Genomic DNA, 19,295 nt, shown 5'->3' on the forward strand with positions numbered 1-19,295 from the left:
ACCAAAGGCCTAAATGACTTACAAAGATCATGCAGCATGTCTGCTTTTATGGATGAGAATGAATATAATTATACCATAATACTTTCCATTGTTATGACCCCTTTGACAAAATGAATTTCAAAGGCTATACAAGTAAGCAAAGGACTTTAACCAACCCAGCATCCCTATGATAAGGTAAATAGATACAATCATCCCCAATTTACAGATAGGGGGACAGAAAAAAAATGATTTGCCTAGGTTACCTAGAAGATCAGTGGGGCAAAACTACGAACAATGGCTCTCCATTCCATTCTATTACCACTACAACATATCCATTTCTGTCATCTGGTTTTCTACTAGAGAAATGGCAGAAATATAAACACCTATTTTATGTTAGACACCATGAGCTAAGACTTTTAAAGATTTCTAGTGGATTTCAATGCCGTTTTATCTGAATGTGAATAACAAAGTGTGTGTGTGTGTCGGGGGGGGTGGGGGGTGACAGAGTGAAAAATTAGAAGCAGCTGTGCTGCCAGGCACTTGCTGTCATGCTGCTGGCAGCCAAGCCAGTGACACTGCCCCAGAGCTCTGACTAGTTTTGCAGTTTAAGCAATAACTTCACTCATTCAGACTAAATCAATCTGCCTAAAATATCTCATGTGTTTAGTTGGACAAGAAGCTTGTCAGGTATAAAACAAGAGCCTTTCCTAACAGGAACCATATTATGCCTCTGAATTGGACATCTATAACCTTTACATAGCTTGGAAATGTGCGGGCCGGGAGCGACCTGAGCCCTTTTTCATGCTGCATGCAGGCTGTGGCCAGCAGCCCGGGTACTCTGGATCGGAGAGAGAGGGTGACGAGCTGGAATTAGGCACAAACGCTTAGCAGTAGTTTTAAAGATTGTTTACTTACACCGAGATGGCAGTGGTGTAGGCTGGAAAACTTGCTTGAGTTGCGGTTACAGACACAGACAACACGAATGGTCACGTGGAGTTTGCTAGGCTCCACGGAACAGAGCTCCGGGTGCTCTGGGTGAACGCGCCACCAAAATCGGAATCGGAGATACGTCTTATAAAATTTGCGCTCGAAGACGGGAAGAGGTCGGCAATGGATCAGGTCGCCAAGCTCCTCTGAATCTCACACAGGGTTTCTATTACCCTGCCGTGTATCCAGAGTCCCCACGAGATGGGAGCCACTAGCGGGGAACGAATTTACATACAGTGGCGGGAACTCTTTTGCACCGTGCATTTCTCTTGCAACTTGAGCAATGCACTCTGCAAAAGAAGCTGCAAAGAGGCGGGAAACTCGTCCCTGCACCGGGGTTCTCCTCTGCAACAGGAAACTCTCCCGTGCAATGAAGCTGCAACTTGGCGGGGATAATTCTGGTGCCGAAGCACACACAAAATCATGCCTTTGGGTCATGACAGGAAAATCTGTACTCATTAATACAGGCAGGATTTTCTCATACAGTGCATCTGCTGAAGTCAACAGCAAAATTTCCACTGACTTACCTATTGTATTTCTGATTAGCATGGAATTAGGTAACATTATAACTTCCATACCAAATATATTAAAATAACTTTAAGTATAAACCTATACCAAACCTTGGAGGTCTTTTTCAATCACAATTTTCTATGGAGAAAAAAAATGTTCTACGCCTCTCTAACTTGCCTGCTATAGCTTACTATAGGCAAGGCTTTATTGAAGGCAATATTTTTATGCTATCAAAAGTCTGGATAGAACGTATTTAGGATAAAAGTGATTAGCCAAATTAAGACATGATATAGACATGCATGTTTGCATGCAATTGTTTCCCTTACAGGGTTCTAAATATATTGCAACATCTCAAGAAATGGTGTCGCTGTAGACTGCTAAATTTATATCATCTGCTTAAAATACATCTGGTATCAAAAAACTTGCACAATATTAGGATGCATAAGGAATGAAGTAATTAATACAAAGAATAGTTTATTGTATTTATATAATCAATGTTTCAGCCTCATCTAGAATACTGTGTGCAGTCACCGGTCATCTCAAAAAGGATATTGCAGAGCTATAGGGAATTCAGAAGAGGGCAATGAAAATGATCAATGGACTAAAAACTCTCATATTTAGAGACTGAAAAGATTCTTTTACTTTAGAAAAGCGGGTATATGATAAAGTATGTAAAATACTGAATGCACAAAGAAGATAGATCAGGAACTACTGTTTTCTTTGTCTCATAACATATGAAGAAAGTATGAAATTCCTTACCATTACAAGGAACATTTTTCTCATACAACTTATGAAAAGAGTGTGAAACTTGTTGACAGGAAATTGTTGAGGCCAAATATTTAGCAATATTTATTAAGGGCTGGAAATTTATGTGGCTATCAAAAACAGTCAAATAATAATTAATCAAAACAAACTGTCACAAAATTGAATCACAAAATATGTAACTTTATGATTTAAGCCAATCCCTATCAGAGATTAGGATGAGACTTGTAGGGTGTTTCATTATCCCATATAACGGGATTCTAATTTCTTCCTCAAAACATCCATTCTGGCCTTTGGCAGAGACAAGATTCTATACTCAGTAAATCTTGGGACTGATTCCCTATAGAAATTCTTATGCTTGCTTTTAGCTTTTTTTAAAGAAGAGATTTAAGGTATTTGAACAAATATAACCAAATTAATTAAGTATTAAGAGCTTTGAGATCATTGGATGAGTCAGTCACCTTTATTTCATAGACTCAACACACAACGATGTAATCATAAGACTATGAAAGAAAGGTAAGAAATAGGTACTAATTTAATGGCAAATGTCCAAAGCACAACACAACGGGGTGTTCTTAGGAGTAAACAAGACTAGGCAAAGTGGAAGGGAGAGGAGAGAGAAGAGGGACAGAGGGAAATAGATCATGGGCCAAATTCTGGGTGATCTAATCTTGTACATTTTCCTGGACTCCAATGGAAACATTCACAAGAGGAAAATCTGCAAGATCTAGATCCACATCCATTTGAGAAATAGCAACTACGTGTATTGAAGAATGGATTAAATGAAATCCACTGTTTGCTACAATGCCTGCCTTGGTTACTTCTGATATCAGAAATGAACCCTGTGAAACACAAGCTATTCAGTAGGTATCAGTATTACACTACAAAGGAAGATAAGGTGGAAAGCGCTGATCATAATCATTCTGGGGTTGACCGCCAACTACAATGAAAACAAACTCACTAAACTGGGCCTCACGGATCTCTCTTGTACTAATGCAAAAACAACTGAATTAAAAAACAAAAAACTGGTCTGAGATTAGAATCTGTCCCTTTGCTTCTAAGCAATTCCTCTGCAGTATGACTTTGATTGTGATTTAATTCTGTGATGTTTGTGGGCTCATTTTTCTTGTCATTGGTTGATTAAACTATGCCTGCATGATTTATTTGCCATGGGTACAGAGATGTATTGGGCATACAACCCCTCTTGTATTCATGACTGTGATAGGGAGCTAAATGTTATTCTTGCTTATTTCTTATTACTTGTTAATGAGATTTATGCATTCATTACTTTGGTCCACTATTAAAACAAATGATCTGCCTGAAGTCATTTGTACAAAATAAATATTTTTTGTCAAAACAAGTCACATAAAAATTGTCCACAGATTTAGAATGACCTACAATGGCAATGGCTGAAAGTATCAACATCTGTAAAGGCTTCAGGTTGTTGACTAGGCAGAAGGTAAGGCAGGGCGCATTTTAGATATGTGAATGTTTTTGACTTATATTATAGATTAATTTACTGTTTAAATATATTTGCTGAAGGGCCTGAGTGAACTAGCTCAGATAAAATAAAAAAAACCCCAACCTTTAGCTAGTCCTAAAAAACCCCAGATCTGAAGCCTTTTGTGACAGCCAAAATAAGGAATTACTAAAATAAATGAAACTGCTTGTTTTGAGCAACTCTTCATAGCAGGATAAACTCTAAGTCAGAGGAAATTCTAGTGGTATTCCTAAGCCTGCCTAAACAAGGAAGTATTGGAATGCTACAGCCAAGCTTGCTCTTGTTAGATTTCTAACTTGCTTTGCTGGTTTGTTTTTTCTGAATTTTGGGAAAGTCAGCAAGAGGGAAGGTTGCACTTATGGCAAGTATCAAATACCATGTTTGGCTGAGAGAGGTTTCTTTTCAGTGGCCTGAAGGTAGGGCAGGGTGAGACCTGAGCACACTTATACATGTGCTTCCTACCTGAGGACAAATCAGTCAGATGGAGCCAGGATATAGTTATAGTGTAACTGGTATTAGTGTAGTATAACTGTAACTGGGGCAGCAGCTTTGAGTAGGGGCCAAGGGGCACAAGCAGGGAACCCTGCGCTCATTTGTTTTTTCTGGCATGCCGGCACTCAGGCACCTTCCAAGGTAGGCATTGTGGGGTTTTTTGGCACTCCAGTCAAAAAACATTGCCTACCCCTGGACTAAAGTTAGTCCCAGGTCTGAACAACCTGCCATATGCCCCTGTGGCCACTGAGGGGAGCTCCAGCCTCTGGCCACATGGCTGCCAGTACTGGGGACTAACTTCAGTCCCAAATTGAAGCCAGAGTCAGCTGTCAGCATGATGCAGGTATCAAATTTATGTTCAAGTCAGCATAAGTCACCATATTTACTGTGTAGTACGGATGTGCATGTGTAAACTTGCACGTGTGCTGCACAGTAATTTTGGTTACTGTGCAGTAAATGTGCATCTGTACACCTACTGAATCCCTTTTAGAGGAATGGTCTGCTTAACCAAAAGGGAACCCAAATCATTTTCTGGCTTAAATTGTGCCCTCTATAAGGGCTTCATGATGCAAGTTCAACATGCTAAATGGGGTGTATCAATATTCAGCTAAACACTTCTTCAAGGTACAGTACTTGTGCATGTTCAATGCATAGACATCAATGGCCAGATTTTCTTCCACCTGTAAGGTGCATAAGTGGATGTAGGTGCTTATAGGCAATTCTGTTCTACTCTGCTACAGTACCTGACTGTTAATACAAAAGCTGAGTGGATGGTCCTCCTTCTTGCTGCTTCTTTGTGACTCTATTTTCAGGGACACATGTTGGTGTATTCCAAAAAACAACACAACATGGATTTTCAGGGACTTGGACAGGGTGGAACAAAATCACAGTTAGGCACCTGAGCTCACTTAGACACTCAGTAGGTGGAATAGAATCTGGCCCCAAATGTTTTGGGACTGTTCAATATGTAACACTATTATGAAAAAACACTTCCAACCTAGTTATAGAGAAAGATTTCTGAAGCAGTGAATTGCTCATTTTCTAGCAACACTGGTTGATACCACCATGCTAATCAAAAATATCTGCCTGCTGGTTCCTAAAACAGATAATCCTAGAGCTCTGGGCCAAAGAATATAATGGTTACTCTAATTCTAACACTTACCTACCATCATGTGCGTTGTCTTGTTTCATCCTTTATTGCACCAACTTGTAACAATTCAAACAGCTCGTCAAACAATGAAGCACATTACTTGTTTGCTACAGTACTTCAACGGAGTGCTACGCACATAATAATGTACCAGTGAATTTAGTGTGATGACTTCTGTGTTCATAAGTATTCAGAAAAAACTTAAGAGATCGCAAAACTGGCCTCTGCATTTTCCTTTAATTCCTGGCTCTTAAAACAGAATTCTAAAAACTGCTGCATGTTTTATAAGACAAATCTAACCCTACAAGGTCATGCTCAGGCATTTTGTACTCAAATCAGTTAACTGATAATTGATAACTCAATCTGCTTTTTCATGATAACATTAACAACTGACAACAAAGACCCTTTGCTATGTTTAGCCAATCAAAATGTGAAGAGATACTACTTGTACCAGTTAATAATTTGCATTTATAAACATGGTGTTCTTCTCACACAAAATGTGCATGTTCATTTTGTGTTGCTCATGCTTTGCACACATCTTTAAAATACTAGTCCTTTATACTTATTTCATAGCATTATTACCCATCTGAAAAATGCATATTGCTGTGCATTCTAATTTTGAAAAATATATAGTATTCATTGGTGCCAGTCTAGCATTCTGGGTTCATACCTATTTGAATGAAAGACTATTAAAATAAACTGCTATCCTTTATTATTTAAATGCAAATATAAGTATTTTTTATAAATAAGACACTGGAGCCCATTTGAACTGTATTATCTAGTAAGTTATTGCTCAGTTATTTTACTTTAGAAGGTTGCTTTCTCTGAGTTCTTGCTCTCTCTCAACTGACTTCACTGATTAAAATTGGTTGGAAATAATGAAGTAAAGAAACTGCACAGTACTAGTCATATGTTTTCAAGGCATCTTTCTTGTATTTTAAAGGTACAGATGATTTTAGTAAAATATTTGTAACTTTTCTTAATTACTTTGTTGATCTGTAGGACGCACAGTCAAATACAAATGTAGTAACTTATACTGCTGTGTCATAATACATTTTAAATAATTTTTCTGTATAGCTTCATTAAAATCAGTTAGGAAGGGTTAAATGTTTGGATAATAGTACATTTCATATAATTGATTAAATATGTGGATTTTACTTTTAACAAATAGAAACTTTTCTTACCTGTAAAATCTGCATAACCGGACCTTCATGAACTGTTCACATGAAGTTCCTCAGATTTATGATCTCAGATTATCCTGGTGCAAAGTTCACTTGACATAAAACAAACTTTGTGTAATCTTAAACAAAGTCAGTCACATTCAAGTAACTTTATATCTTATAACCTGGAAACCCTGTCAGTATTTTTTTTTATTATTGTTAATTCTTCAGCATTTACCATGTCAAGTAACCACTTTAACAGCTTCGTATGGGTGGAAGCATATCTACGTTTGTTCCACAGTTTGTCAGCATGCCTTAAAAACAATCCGGTATTTAACTCAGAACTTGACCAAGATTCACTATAATACCACGTTTCCATTTTTTGGACTATGTTTTGTGTGTGGTGTTCCCCTTACAAATGATTGACCTATACATTGTGGCTAAGTACAGACAGTCAAAAAGCCTGAGGCTGAATTGATTCAATCTTTGCAGGTTAGTCTAAACTGTGTAGATTGAACTGAGAAGCAAGTGAACATTCATTTTTGATTCTAGAAATGCAGCCACAGGCCCAGGCCAGAAGCTGGGGGGCACTAGAGCATGCCTCCCTGCTGGACTGGAGCAAACAACTTGGGCCAAGGCTAGCCCACCTACTCTAAGAGTGGGGAGGTGGCTTGTGGGGAGGTGCAAAGCATCCTGGGATGCTGGGGGACTGTGAATTAACTTGAATCTGGAGGGGATCTTGGACAGAAGTTCAATAAACTGATTTAACATAAATGAGTTAAGCCTGATACTACCTCTATCCAGGTTTATCTTAAACCAGTTTTAGCCATTTTGAAAGCAGTTTATGTGCACTGAACTTCTGTTGTGTTACAGATCTGAACCAATTTCTGATCACTTATATTGGTTTATGTGCAACTTCTGTCCCTAGCCTATGAAGGAGAGAGATATCGATATTATTTTCTGTAATGTGATATGTATCTCTGGCCATGCAATTTCTAACTGCAGAACAAGAAATCATCCACAGACTGGATTATATTAAGTGTGATTTAAATGGGGACTATTGTTTCTTATCCCATTACCTGGATTAGCTATTGTGATTCCTTTGTTCCTAGGGGTTTGCTGCTTGCAAGTTTGCCTCTCCCAGAACTGCCCCTCCCCACCACACTGCCCCTCCCTTCTACAAGTTACAGAGAAGCCATTGCATGCCAGGACAAGAACCAAGGGCCCCTTTCCTTTCTAAGCAGTATCCATATCACTAAGTCACCCTCCCCTCTAGTTTGTGCTCCACCCTTGGCTTCCCAGTGGACCAGCTTCAAAAAAGAGATCTAGAGAGACTTATAGGCAATACCCAGCCCATGTCTGATGGTTACAGCACCTTGTTGGGGAGTGGGGGATAGAGGTGCATACCGCTTTTGGTCAAGGGCAGCCTAGAACCTGGGTTTCATATTCCCTAAACCAGGGGTTGGAAACCAATTGCCGGCCAGCTCTGGCAGTAGGGGCTTTGGAAGAATTCAGCAGGTGGGGCCTTGTCTGTGCCATGCTGTGGCACACAGGGCACGTCTATACAAGATGCTTTACTTGAGATTAGAGCTAATTACTGTGCAGTAAGCATCACCGTCTACACGTGCAGATGCTTACTCCACAGTAATTTGCTCCACTCGTGAGAAAATTTGCTACCTGTAAATACAAGTAGCAAATTACTCTCGATTACTTAATATGCAGTACGGCACATGTAGATAGCTGACTGGGAGCAAATATGCTCCCAGTCAGCCGGGCAGCAGAGGGTGAGAGATTGCTCCCTGCCCCTGGGAGCTGCTTGTTGCCAGGGTGGGCTCCACCACTGGAGCCTAGGTGGGGACACTGTCCCCCTGCCCTGGCAGTAGGGAGGTCCCAGCCCCCACTTCCCAATCATGATCAAGGAGTGGGGGCTGGGAGATGCTTATCGTGTGGGGGATAAGGCAAACAAAACTCTGGCTTGCATCCATAGATGCTTCTCACGTAAATCTCAGGATGTCGTCCTCCCACTGTACTTGGCTTTGGTGAGGCCGCAGCTGGAGTACTGCATCCAATTCTGGGCTCCACAATTCAAGAAGGATGTTGAGAAGCTTGAAAGAGTCCAGAGGAGAGCCACGCGCATGATCAGAGGGCAAGAGAACAGGCTTTATTAAGAGAGGCTGCAAGCCACGGGACTCTTCAGCCTGGAAATGTGCAGGCTCAGGGGGGACCTGGTGGCTGCCTGTAAGTACATAAGGTGTGTGCATCAGGATCTGGGGGAACATCTATTCACCAGAGCGCCCCAAGGGATAACAAGGACCAACAGTCAGAAACTCCTCCAAGATTGTTTTAGGCTGGACATAAGGAAAAATTTCTTTACTGTCCAAGCCCCCAAGGCCTGGAATAGACTCCCTCCAGAAGTGGTGCAAGCACTTACTCTGGACTCATTCAAGAAACATTTGGATGCTTATCTTGCTGGGATCCTTTGACCCTAGCTGACTTCCTGCCCCTGGGGCAGGACTTGATGATCTTCAAGGTCCCTTCCAGCCCTAATGTCAATGAAATCTGTGAAATTTATGAAATCTCCCAACCTGAGCCTCGATGTTCCAGCCCCTGCCAGGAGACAGCTGTCTTCTGAACATGTGCTCCTTGCCAGCTCCTAAGCTAGCACCCTTGGCTGCTGCAGGGGCCCAGTGCAGGGCCGCATCCCTGTACATGTGGACACATGCCCAGAACAGTTTACTCTAGAATAGTTTACTCTAGAGTAAACTGATCCAGCATTATTTCACACACAGATGAACCAACAGTGATTAAGTCTCCTTTTCCTTTTAAGGAGACCACTTGGAGCCTCATATCACATTTTAATTACTACTCTGAGAATATCTCAAACCTATCATACTATCTTTTCTATATGCTTAACAAGCTTCATATTGAAGCTGTTTGGGTTTCTTGCCCCCACTACCTTGTCCAGAAGGTCATTAAAGAAGTTCACTATTTTGATGGTTAGGAACCTTCTTCTAACTTCCAGTCTAAATTTATTCATTTATGAGTGTGTATTCATTTGATCTTGTACAATATTATCTTTTATCTTCTCCTTCCCTGGTATTCACCTCCTGAATGTGTTCATAAGAGTAATCATCTCCGCCTTTTAAGCCGGGGCTGTCCAACTTCTAAGCAGGTGGGGGCTGAATTCTCTGCAAGCCACATCAGCAGGGGCCACACCAGTGTAAGCCATGGGCCTCTGGGCCACATGCTGCACAGATGCCCTGCACCACTACTGTACCATGCACCTGTGCCCCCCACTGAACTGTTGTCCCCCCCTGCCACCACTGTACCACGTTTGCATGGACCTTCCCCCCCTCCCCACTGCAGCATGCACTTGCAAGGCTCCAGGCTCATCCTTATATCCCACAGCCTTGCTGAACTGCACTGCCCATCCTCTGGGACAGGGACAGACAGCAAAAGCTGGGGGAGAGAGGGGAAGTCTGGGGTGATAGGGGAAGTGGCAGCTGGGTAGGAGCCCAGGGACTGCAATTTAATCTCTCATAGGCTACATGCGAGTTGGACAACACTTAGCTAAGCTAAACAAGCCAGAGTCTTTTAATTTCTTCTTACAAAGCAGAATATCCATTCTCCTAACAATCCAACCAGCCCAGGAAATTCATGACAGCCCTTTGTAGGAGGCAGCATTTTCCACCACATGGACTGAGAAGGGTGGAACTATGGTTTCCCATGCTACCTTACCCTGCCTATCCACTTGCCTGTAGGGGAAACATCAGCTGCTCAACAACTGAACACACCTGAAAGACGAGAGTTGGTAGCTTAGTGCCCAGAAAATAGGTGGGGTAGGGGAAAGAAATCTTTATTTCTGTAATCTGTCCTGGATGGTCATACTAGGGCTAGGCACAATCCAGATCTTTGTAAGGAGGAAGGTATTAATACTGTTTTATAATATTTTCCTTACAGACTACTATCCAAAAAGGTTTCCTTGTCAAAACATGCTGCAGGTTTCCATCCAACTTTTTTCAGAGCTCTTTTGTTCTCAGTCACTAAAACAGTTTTTATTTTTGTTTTACGTTTATGTGGGAGCTGAGGGCGGTCTAAGGCTATGGCCAGTAGCCCGGACCGTCAGGTGGGTATTTTCCACGATGGAATAGAGTTAGGCACGGAAGCGTATTGTCTGTATAAAGAAACCTTTACTTACACTGCCGATGGTCGCAGTGCAGGAAGAAAACTTGCTTGAATTACAGTTGCACACAAACGCACAGGGGTGAGATCTCTCTTCGAACCGAACCGAGATGAGTCGTTGATGTACGACTCCACAAGAGCTCAACACGGGGGTATGTCAATATTTCCATGATGACGGGGAGTGGTTAGAGTCTGATCAGGTTCCTAAGTTCTCCTCCAAGACACACGCGGAGTTTGCTAGGCTCCACAGCGCGCTTAGAGTACCCCACGAGATGGTTGTGGAGTCCTCCAACTTGGGCGGAAACTGCTCTAACCTTTTATACGGCTAGCAAACCAATCACTAGGCGCCAGGTAGGAATAATTTAGAATTGACCAATAGTGGGACACAAATTTGCATACGTGTGGCGGGAACTCTTTTGCACCGGGGGTTTCTCTCTGCAGCTGAGAAATCCACCGTGCAAAGAAAGCTCCATGTGGCAGGAAAATTCCAATATGCCGAGGCACTAAAGATCATTGGGTTATGACAGTTTAAATGAAAGTCCCAGAAATACCAGTACTATTAAGTGCAACTAGAAATTATACCTGTCCTCCAGTGTGGATTATTTTAAAAAGGAATCCATAACCAATAACTTTGGGGTGATAATACTTTTGAAATATTAATGTTTACTGCATTTAAAGGCACACTGACACACAGAGTATATGCAATAAGGCTAAAGGCTTAATTAATACCTTGATAATATATGAAGAGAACAATATACAGCATGAATCAGAAGGTGGCTGGCCCAGCACTAGAAAAAAGGTTAAAGAACTAGAAAAAAGGTTAAAGAAAATTCTTGTCCTATTTCCATAGCACCATGATATTACATGTTGCAGACAGCTTATAGTACAGAGGTGCTAAAGACACTCTCATGGACCCAGAGGGACAGACTTCCATCTTCAGCTCCCTTTATGCAAAAATGAAGTTTATTTCCTATTTATAGGGACTTTTTACCATCTTGTACCATCTACACTTTTCCCAGAGCCTGACGAAGGGACTTTGATCCCAAAAGCTTGCAGAAAAGGACAATTTTCTTGCCATTTTCCAGTTGGTCTAATAAAAGGTATCATTTTGGAACCAAGAGTTCTAGTTTTTTGTATGTCTGGGGTGCTAAAAAGGCATTTTCCTTTCCCTCTGTTTCAGATTTTTGTAAGTGCAGTGACCATACCCTCTATAAGACCCTATACATAGGCAGAAGAAGACCCTAGATACAGACAGACAGACATAAAGCATGAAGCGCGCACAGACTGCAAGAGTTCTGAAAGAGGATGAAGAGGTAAAGGACCAGATCTACTAGGCTCAAAAAGTTAATCGATTTGACCTAAAATGCTAGCAGGGAGCTCTGTAGAGCCAGAGATAGTAGCATTCTGCAAAAAAAAAATTGTGCTAATTTTTGCCTGATTTTTGAACAGCTGTTAAATTTAACGATAGCATGTGCAGTCTACAAAAATCATTAAGAATCATGACTATTCATAGGCATAGATTATACACATTTTCTAATTTATAAAACTGTGTAGTTCCAAAACAATCCAGCAGGGGCCAGAATCTACATATTAAATCACTTAACTCAAAATTCCATTGTGGAAATACTTTATATAGAATTTTACACTGTCAGACGGATAGACACATATACAGATTGTTAACTGGAAAAATTAATTTTACACACACTTATTTCTAAAAATTCAAAGTTTTAATTCCGCAAGGAATAATACTTTGGCAATACAATTTCAATCAGGTAAAATGATAACTTTGTAGAATTTAAGGTTGCTCACCAATCATATAAAGGTTACATAAATAATAAAAGGCAGAAGAATAATCCATTAACAGTAACATAATTATATGAACTGGATATCAGCATAGTAATTTTGTGGTTTTTAGAGCTGTAGTTTCACAGAATTCTAAGATGAATTATAACCCAGTTCCAAGATCTGAATTTTCACTGAATTTTGCACATGGCTGCAATGGAGCCAGGAGGCACTGGATCTTTGGTGCATGCAGGATGGTTTCTGTTTTAAAAGATTTGCCCACCATTCAATCACCTAGTTAGCTGCTTGTTTAAGAAATGGTAGTGACAAAGCCTAGGGCAATGGCTCTCAATCAAGGGGCCACAGGACCCTGGGGTGCCCTGAGATCCTTTCAAGGGTGTTGTGGGGTGTCATACAATATTAGCAGAGCTAAAATAAATCCAGAGATTTGAAGTAGGAATCCATATTGTTAAAAACAAACATTCTGATCTATTGTGGTCTTTGAGTTCTTTGCAACAGAAGAATTGCTTTATTATTTTTTCTATAGTCAAAACATGAAAACTAGGAGCTGGTAATTCCCTAGGAATGCCTTGTGTCTAAAATGGTTGAGAACCACTGCCCTAGACAAACAGATTTTGGGTGTGTACTTAGCTCTGGGACTTGGCAAGGAGATTGCTGTGTGACATCTACTTATAATATCCACTCCTCTCCTTCTAGCAACAATTTTGAGATATTTTTTCAACTATTGCAATTTATACTGAAATAGGATCTCAGGATTCTGTATGTAAATACAGGAAACCAGGCAGATATTACCCCAATGAACAGCTCTAATAAAATGTAAAACAGAAGGAAAGACCCTAAATATGGTTCAACAGAAATATAATAGTGTTCCATTAGCTATCACTGGGATAAGCTCAGAATAACCTGAATATAACTCCAAAATTCTCCAAAATTAATAGAATTGTCTCCTTTCTCTTTATATATATATATATATATATATTTTAAAAATCCTATCACATTCTATAGCAGAAATAGCCTTTTCTAAAATGTTTGTAGTACTATTATGCAAGGATAAAGCCACTCTGGACAAAATAGATGCCCACATCAATGATGCAAATAATGGAACGTGGAAGAGAAATGAGATGGGCTCATGGACTCCTAAAAAATACAGCACCATACTTGCAGCCCAGGTAGAAAAATGCAGTGTGATTTTAAGGTGAGAAGCCCCAGATCAATTCAGCTCTGGTGGCTTAAGGTACAGTAACCTCTCTCTGAGATGCAGGAAGTCTTGGAATAGTCACAACTTTCCCACTTCTTCTGCTCGACTTATGACCTGCCCCATACATGAGGGCAGAGCTGGCCAACCTGTAGCGTAAGTGTCACAAGTGGCATGGACAGCTTCCGTGTGCAGCACATACCAGACTGGGGAGGAGACAGGCAGCATAGCAGCAGACAGGCAAGGAAGCAGAAAACAGAGCAGCAGATCAAGTCAGGGAGCACAGGGCAAGGTACAGAAAGCAGAGCAGTAGGTCAATCAGGGAGCATAGGGCAGAAAGCAGAGAAGCAGGTCAGGCAGAGAACACAGGACAGAAGGCAGAGCAGCAAATTGAGCAAAATTTGTCCCCCACTGCACCAGGGTTTGTAAGAAGGTTCTGGAGAGGCAGTGTTATGGCAGTCTTCTTTGGGCCAAGGGAATCCTTCCCTACCCAGTTACACAGCCTTTAGGCGATCCATGTAAAAAGGTGGATTGGGGGTAGGGTCTTACTGTCCTACAAACTCCATTCATCATGCAAGGGCCAACAAGTTAGTGCAAGCCCATTTCAACCATAATAAGATATACTATGATTTGCTTTAAAATGGCAGTACTGGAACAGGCAAATTAATAGATTTAATTCACAAATCTTTAATCTCAATGTCCTTTCATTTGTATGTTCTTATCATTATATGAAAAGGAAATGTATTTTCCAATATCTGAAACTTAAAACTGCTGAAAACGAGCTTAATGTATTCCTTTCTAAATAAGCAAAAGCAGTTATCAGCCTCCTTCCCAAACCCAAAACGACAACAGCTTCCTATAGTTGATGAGGTAGCATGATATTTAGGAGACGTTTCTGAATGCAGTTGTGTCACTTACTTTTTGCTGGAAAAAATACAGCTGAGGACATACAGATAAGTTCAGTTTTCTTTGCATCTTGCCATACAGCTGGAATTTTGAGACAATAGGAAATGATTTGTTAAGTCATGGTTTGGTTCCTTAGTAGTATCTTTGAAAATGTGGTTCACAATCATCTTGCAATACCTGCATTTTAATTTATGGTTTGTAAATGAAGCCATGTTTTCGTGACTTACTTATTGTGGAAACAATTCTTTAAAGAATATTGAGGATAGGATGCTTATCTCATATTGTGGAAGTATCTATTCAAGATGCTACTGCGCAGCAGCATTGGGGGGGCACTAATTGTGGCACGACACTACTATGCAGTAGTAATGAGCTACTGTGCAGCAGCATCAGAAAAACACTGCATGGGGATGCTACTGAGCAGTAATGCTGGTTACTCTGCAGTCATTTAGTACTTGGTTATGCAAGTACTGACTGTGCAGAACAACTGCGCAGTCTGCTGCTCATGTAGACACGACCTGTAAATCAAGAATAAACTCTACTGTAAGCATCTAATTTATTCTGGTGTAGTTTAAAATCAGACCCTTACCCTTGTTTTTTTCTTCTATATACCGTATTACCCAAATCCAAAATGATTTTGAATTTAAGAAGACCCCGATAGTTAGATGATATTAATAGAAAAATTATAAATTAGTTACAATTTTCCATGTCTAGAATCTATTAGAGGGTTTTCTTAAATTTGTCCCTCCCACCATTGTGACAGGGAAAGCAGCGGCAGGGAAAGCACTGGCAGAGAGGGGCAGGTGGCCATACCCTACCCCTTACCCTACCTTACCCCCCGCATTTGGCCCCCTTGCTCCTCAATCCTCTGGAACCTGTGCCTGCTCCCCTGCTGTCTGCCCCTCTGCCACTTGTCCCCCTGGTGCCTGCCTTCTCTGGCCAGGCAGAAACAATGGCAGCAATTCTGGGCCCTACCTGGGCTGGAAACAAAAGTAAGTGGTGGGAGAGTTGGGCAAGGGACCAGGGGGCAGGTGGGGCAGGCTCCACAGTCTCCACCCCACCCTCCCCTCCAAGTCGCACACCACAGGGCTCACCCATGCACCTCCCAATGCCACCACATGATGTCCCCCACACTCCCTGCACCGCATAAACCACTCCAGCTTGGGACAGGCAGCAACTTAGCTCTGGCTTTAGCCCCAGACCTGGAGCTGGGTCCGCAGCAGCTGCTTGCCCTGGGCTGGTACTCAAACTAAGACAAGGCCTTTTCTCCCCATGTAGACTAGTGGGGGAAACCTTGTCTTCAATTGTAGTAAATACAGTAATTGTAGCATTAGTAATGGGCTTTTTAATTATATTATTTCACACACAACCCCTCCCCCCCGCCCCCAAATGATTACTCCAATGTCATGTCTCTTGTTCTTGGAGTGAGAGGGCTCTGTAGGTTCAGAAGCTACTTCAGTATATTTGTTTTCAGGGTGGTGAAGCCAGAACATTTAGGGAGGCTTCTGAAGCAAGATTCAACTGAGTGGGCATGTCTACATGTGCATTTACTGTGCAGTAACTTGTGTGTGCCTGTACTGTGCAGTAATGCTGCACATATAGATGTGCCCAGTGTGGTCAATGTTTGCAATATTATTCTGAATCCTTCAACATTTGGAGAGTTTTCTTAATGTTCCAGCCCACAAATGAAGTGTGTGAGAAAATGCCCATTTCATTTTTTAGAAAAAGTTCCGCAGGGTTTCAGAGGAAAGTCTGAAAACAGTAAGCCCAAAGAATAAAATAAACAGAAAGAAGTTATTTTTTATTTTTAAAATCTAATGACTTTAAGACAATCTTGTGATGCTGGGAGACTGACTACTGATTTTTGAATGATTAGGGTTGGGAATATGAGATCTTTCAATATCCATTAATAGTTTTGTGGAAAAAAAGCAGAGTAAATTGTCCCAGACATAGTCATACTTTCTTGCTTCTCATTAAGGAATAAGAGTCCATGTTGACCGCCAAAGTGGCAAAAAGGGCCCTCATGCAAATTCAATTCAGCAAGATTTGTTTTTTTTTTTAAATATATTTTTCAATACCTTTAGTCTTCTGCAGAGATCTTCCTTGGATCAGTGTGCATACTGTACTGAAAACAAATCATGTGTTGGCCACATAGCAATTTCCATCTTTGTAGGAACTACTTTTCATGTAATTTCTAATAAAACAACCTAAGCACAGAGACAAAGATTCATATTTTCTTGGTTTTAAGGAAATGAGTTCCTTCAAATGTGCGTGTTCAAAAGACAATGTTGCCTTTGGAAACGTGTTGGTTATTTTTGGAAATGTGTTGGCAAGCCATACGAGGAAGGGCTGAGGGACCTGGGACTCTTCAGCCTGGAAAAGAGAAGGCTGAGAGGGGACTTGGTAGCAGCTTACTGCTACATCAGGGGAATACATCAAGGGCTCGGTGAACAACTGTTCACCAGGGCACCCTTGGGGAAAACCAGGAGTAATGGTCACAAACTCCTGGAAGACCGTTTCAGGCTCAACATTAGGAAAAACTTCTTCACAGTTAGGATGCCTGAGTTGTGGAATCAGCTCCCTCCTGAAGTGGTACAATTGCCTACCCTGGAAATCTTCAAGAGGAGACTGGATGGTCACCTTACTGGGATCACTTGACTCCAGTTCTCTTTCCTGCCAGGTTTAGGGGCTGGACCCAATGATCTTCTGAGGTCCTTTCCAGCCTTACAATCTATGAATCTATTAATACTAGATGTTTTTATTGTTTTCTTTGGCAGTTAAGTCATTTTACCCTTTGAGCTGTCATAGATATATCTCACTTCTAAATGACAAGTAGGGATGAATGGCTCACAGAAATACAGCCTTTTCTATTACTATACAAGACAGCTGACAGCAACTAGAAGATCTTTGTCAGTTGACCCTTCCTTCAGAATTCTCCAGGATTGTATGATATAAATAAGAGAGGACTTTGGTCCACCATTTGCAAGGAAGTGTTTCATTAAGGGGCAGAGGGTGGTTGGTTCTTTGCAGTACCCTAGAGGTAGGGCAACAGAATGGAAAGAATTCTTCCACTTTTTACGCCCCAGCTCAAAGGCCAGGACCAAATTCTGATTTACACCAATTTTTGTTTAAAATGCCGAGCAGCTAAAAGTTATAGGAATTCAGAAAAAATAATTTTAGCATTTTCCTAGTTATAAAAAGAGGGAGGAGGGTCCCTGGAGTCTGAAATGGGACTAGTGTTTTTTCTAAAGTATTTTTTACCAGAAAGAAGTACTAATGCTTGCAACATACTAGCTTTTTTAGATTGCATAGTAGTCTGAGGACCTATATTTAAAATATGTACTTGTTGCAGCCATCACAGTAAATCCTGTAAATGCATATTTAAACTAATGTATATTAGAAAATTCACATTCTGTCCTGACTTACAACTCCAATGAAGTATAATATCACAAAGATGTCATGTATATTAATGCAAATCTAATGCAAATATAAATATCTGTGCTGGTATCAGTGAGATTCTCTTGGTGTAAACATGTCCTATATGAGATCAGAATCAAGCCCAGAGAGTGGAAGCAAAGCAGAACATGTAGTTTACTTCAACATAGGTTTTGCCAGGACAGCAGAATCTGGCCTCCAATCTACAAGTTTAGATACAGAGAGACTAATTAATAATGCACTATTATATCAGTTTTCTATCAATGTAATCCCAAGAATTTACACTGATGTAAATTGGGAGTAATACAGGGGAAGTGAGATCAGTATCACACTCAGTTCAGTCAGGCAATGAAACTGTATCTTGAAAAAGATATAAAATGGACAAGCAGACTGTTAAAGAACCTTTTGGATCTCATGTTCAATATCATGTCATACTGTGTATTATTTTTTTCCTGACTGAACACAAACAAAAGAAAATTGCATTATACTTAAGTTGTTTACAAAGTAAAAATAAAGCAAGGCATCTCAAAGGTGATCCATTCTTAACTCAAATCTGATAATTCAGGTATTGCATGCACGTTGGTATATTGTGCAGTTTGTGTATGCTGCAACATGTAGGCATTGGTGTAAGTTAAGAACAGAATGTGAAAAGTAAATATGAATTTCATACTCTTTGCTAGCATGCATCAAAATGTTTGTTACGTCAACAAGCTTTCACAAGCAGTGCAGTGTACCTAAATGAATGTGGTGTATTTGGAGATGCATTTTCACGCAACTATGCATCTTACTTCCACTTAAGCTTTTTGTTAAATAGAAGCAAGGCCAGCAAATAGAGGCATACAAAAAAACATTTTTATAAAATCTAGGATTATGTCTTTGAAGTATGGACTACAGCATTGTAACCATCTGCAAATACAATACAGAAACAGAGAGATACCACCTGAGAAATCATAACTAAGAAAACTTTTGAACAGAAAGGATAATGTTAGTAAACCTTATGTAGAGAAGTAAAGATGGAACAAGAATTTATCCATGATGTATCCGTAGTATGTATCACAGACATTTAAATACTGTAGTACTGTTAGTAGCAAGCACCGGTATTGTAAAAAACAAGCCAAGATAATTTGATATACTATTAGTTAGAGTGAATGTTATGTCCAGAGCAATATCTAGTCACAATCTAATATTTTATATTAAATATCTCCCAAGATTTAATTTATTTTAAAGGATTCTGCTGAA

This window comes from Alligator sinensis, unplaced genomic scaffold, assembly GCF_000455745.1.
Source record: "Alligator sinensis unplaced genomic scaffold, ASM45574v1 scaffold351_1, whole genome shotgun sequence".
NCBI classification, from domain to species: Eukaryota; Metazoa; Chordata; order Crocodylia; family Alligatoridae; genus Alligator; species Alligator sinensis.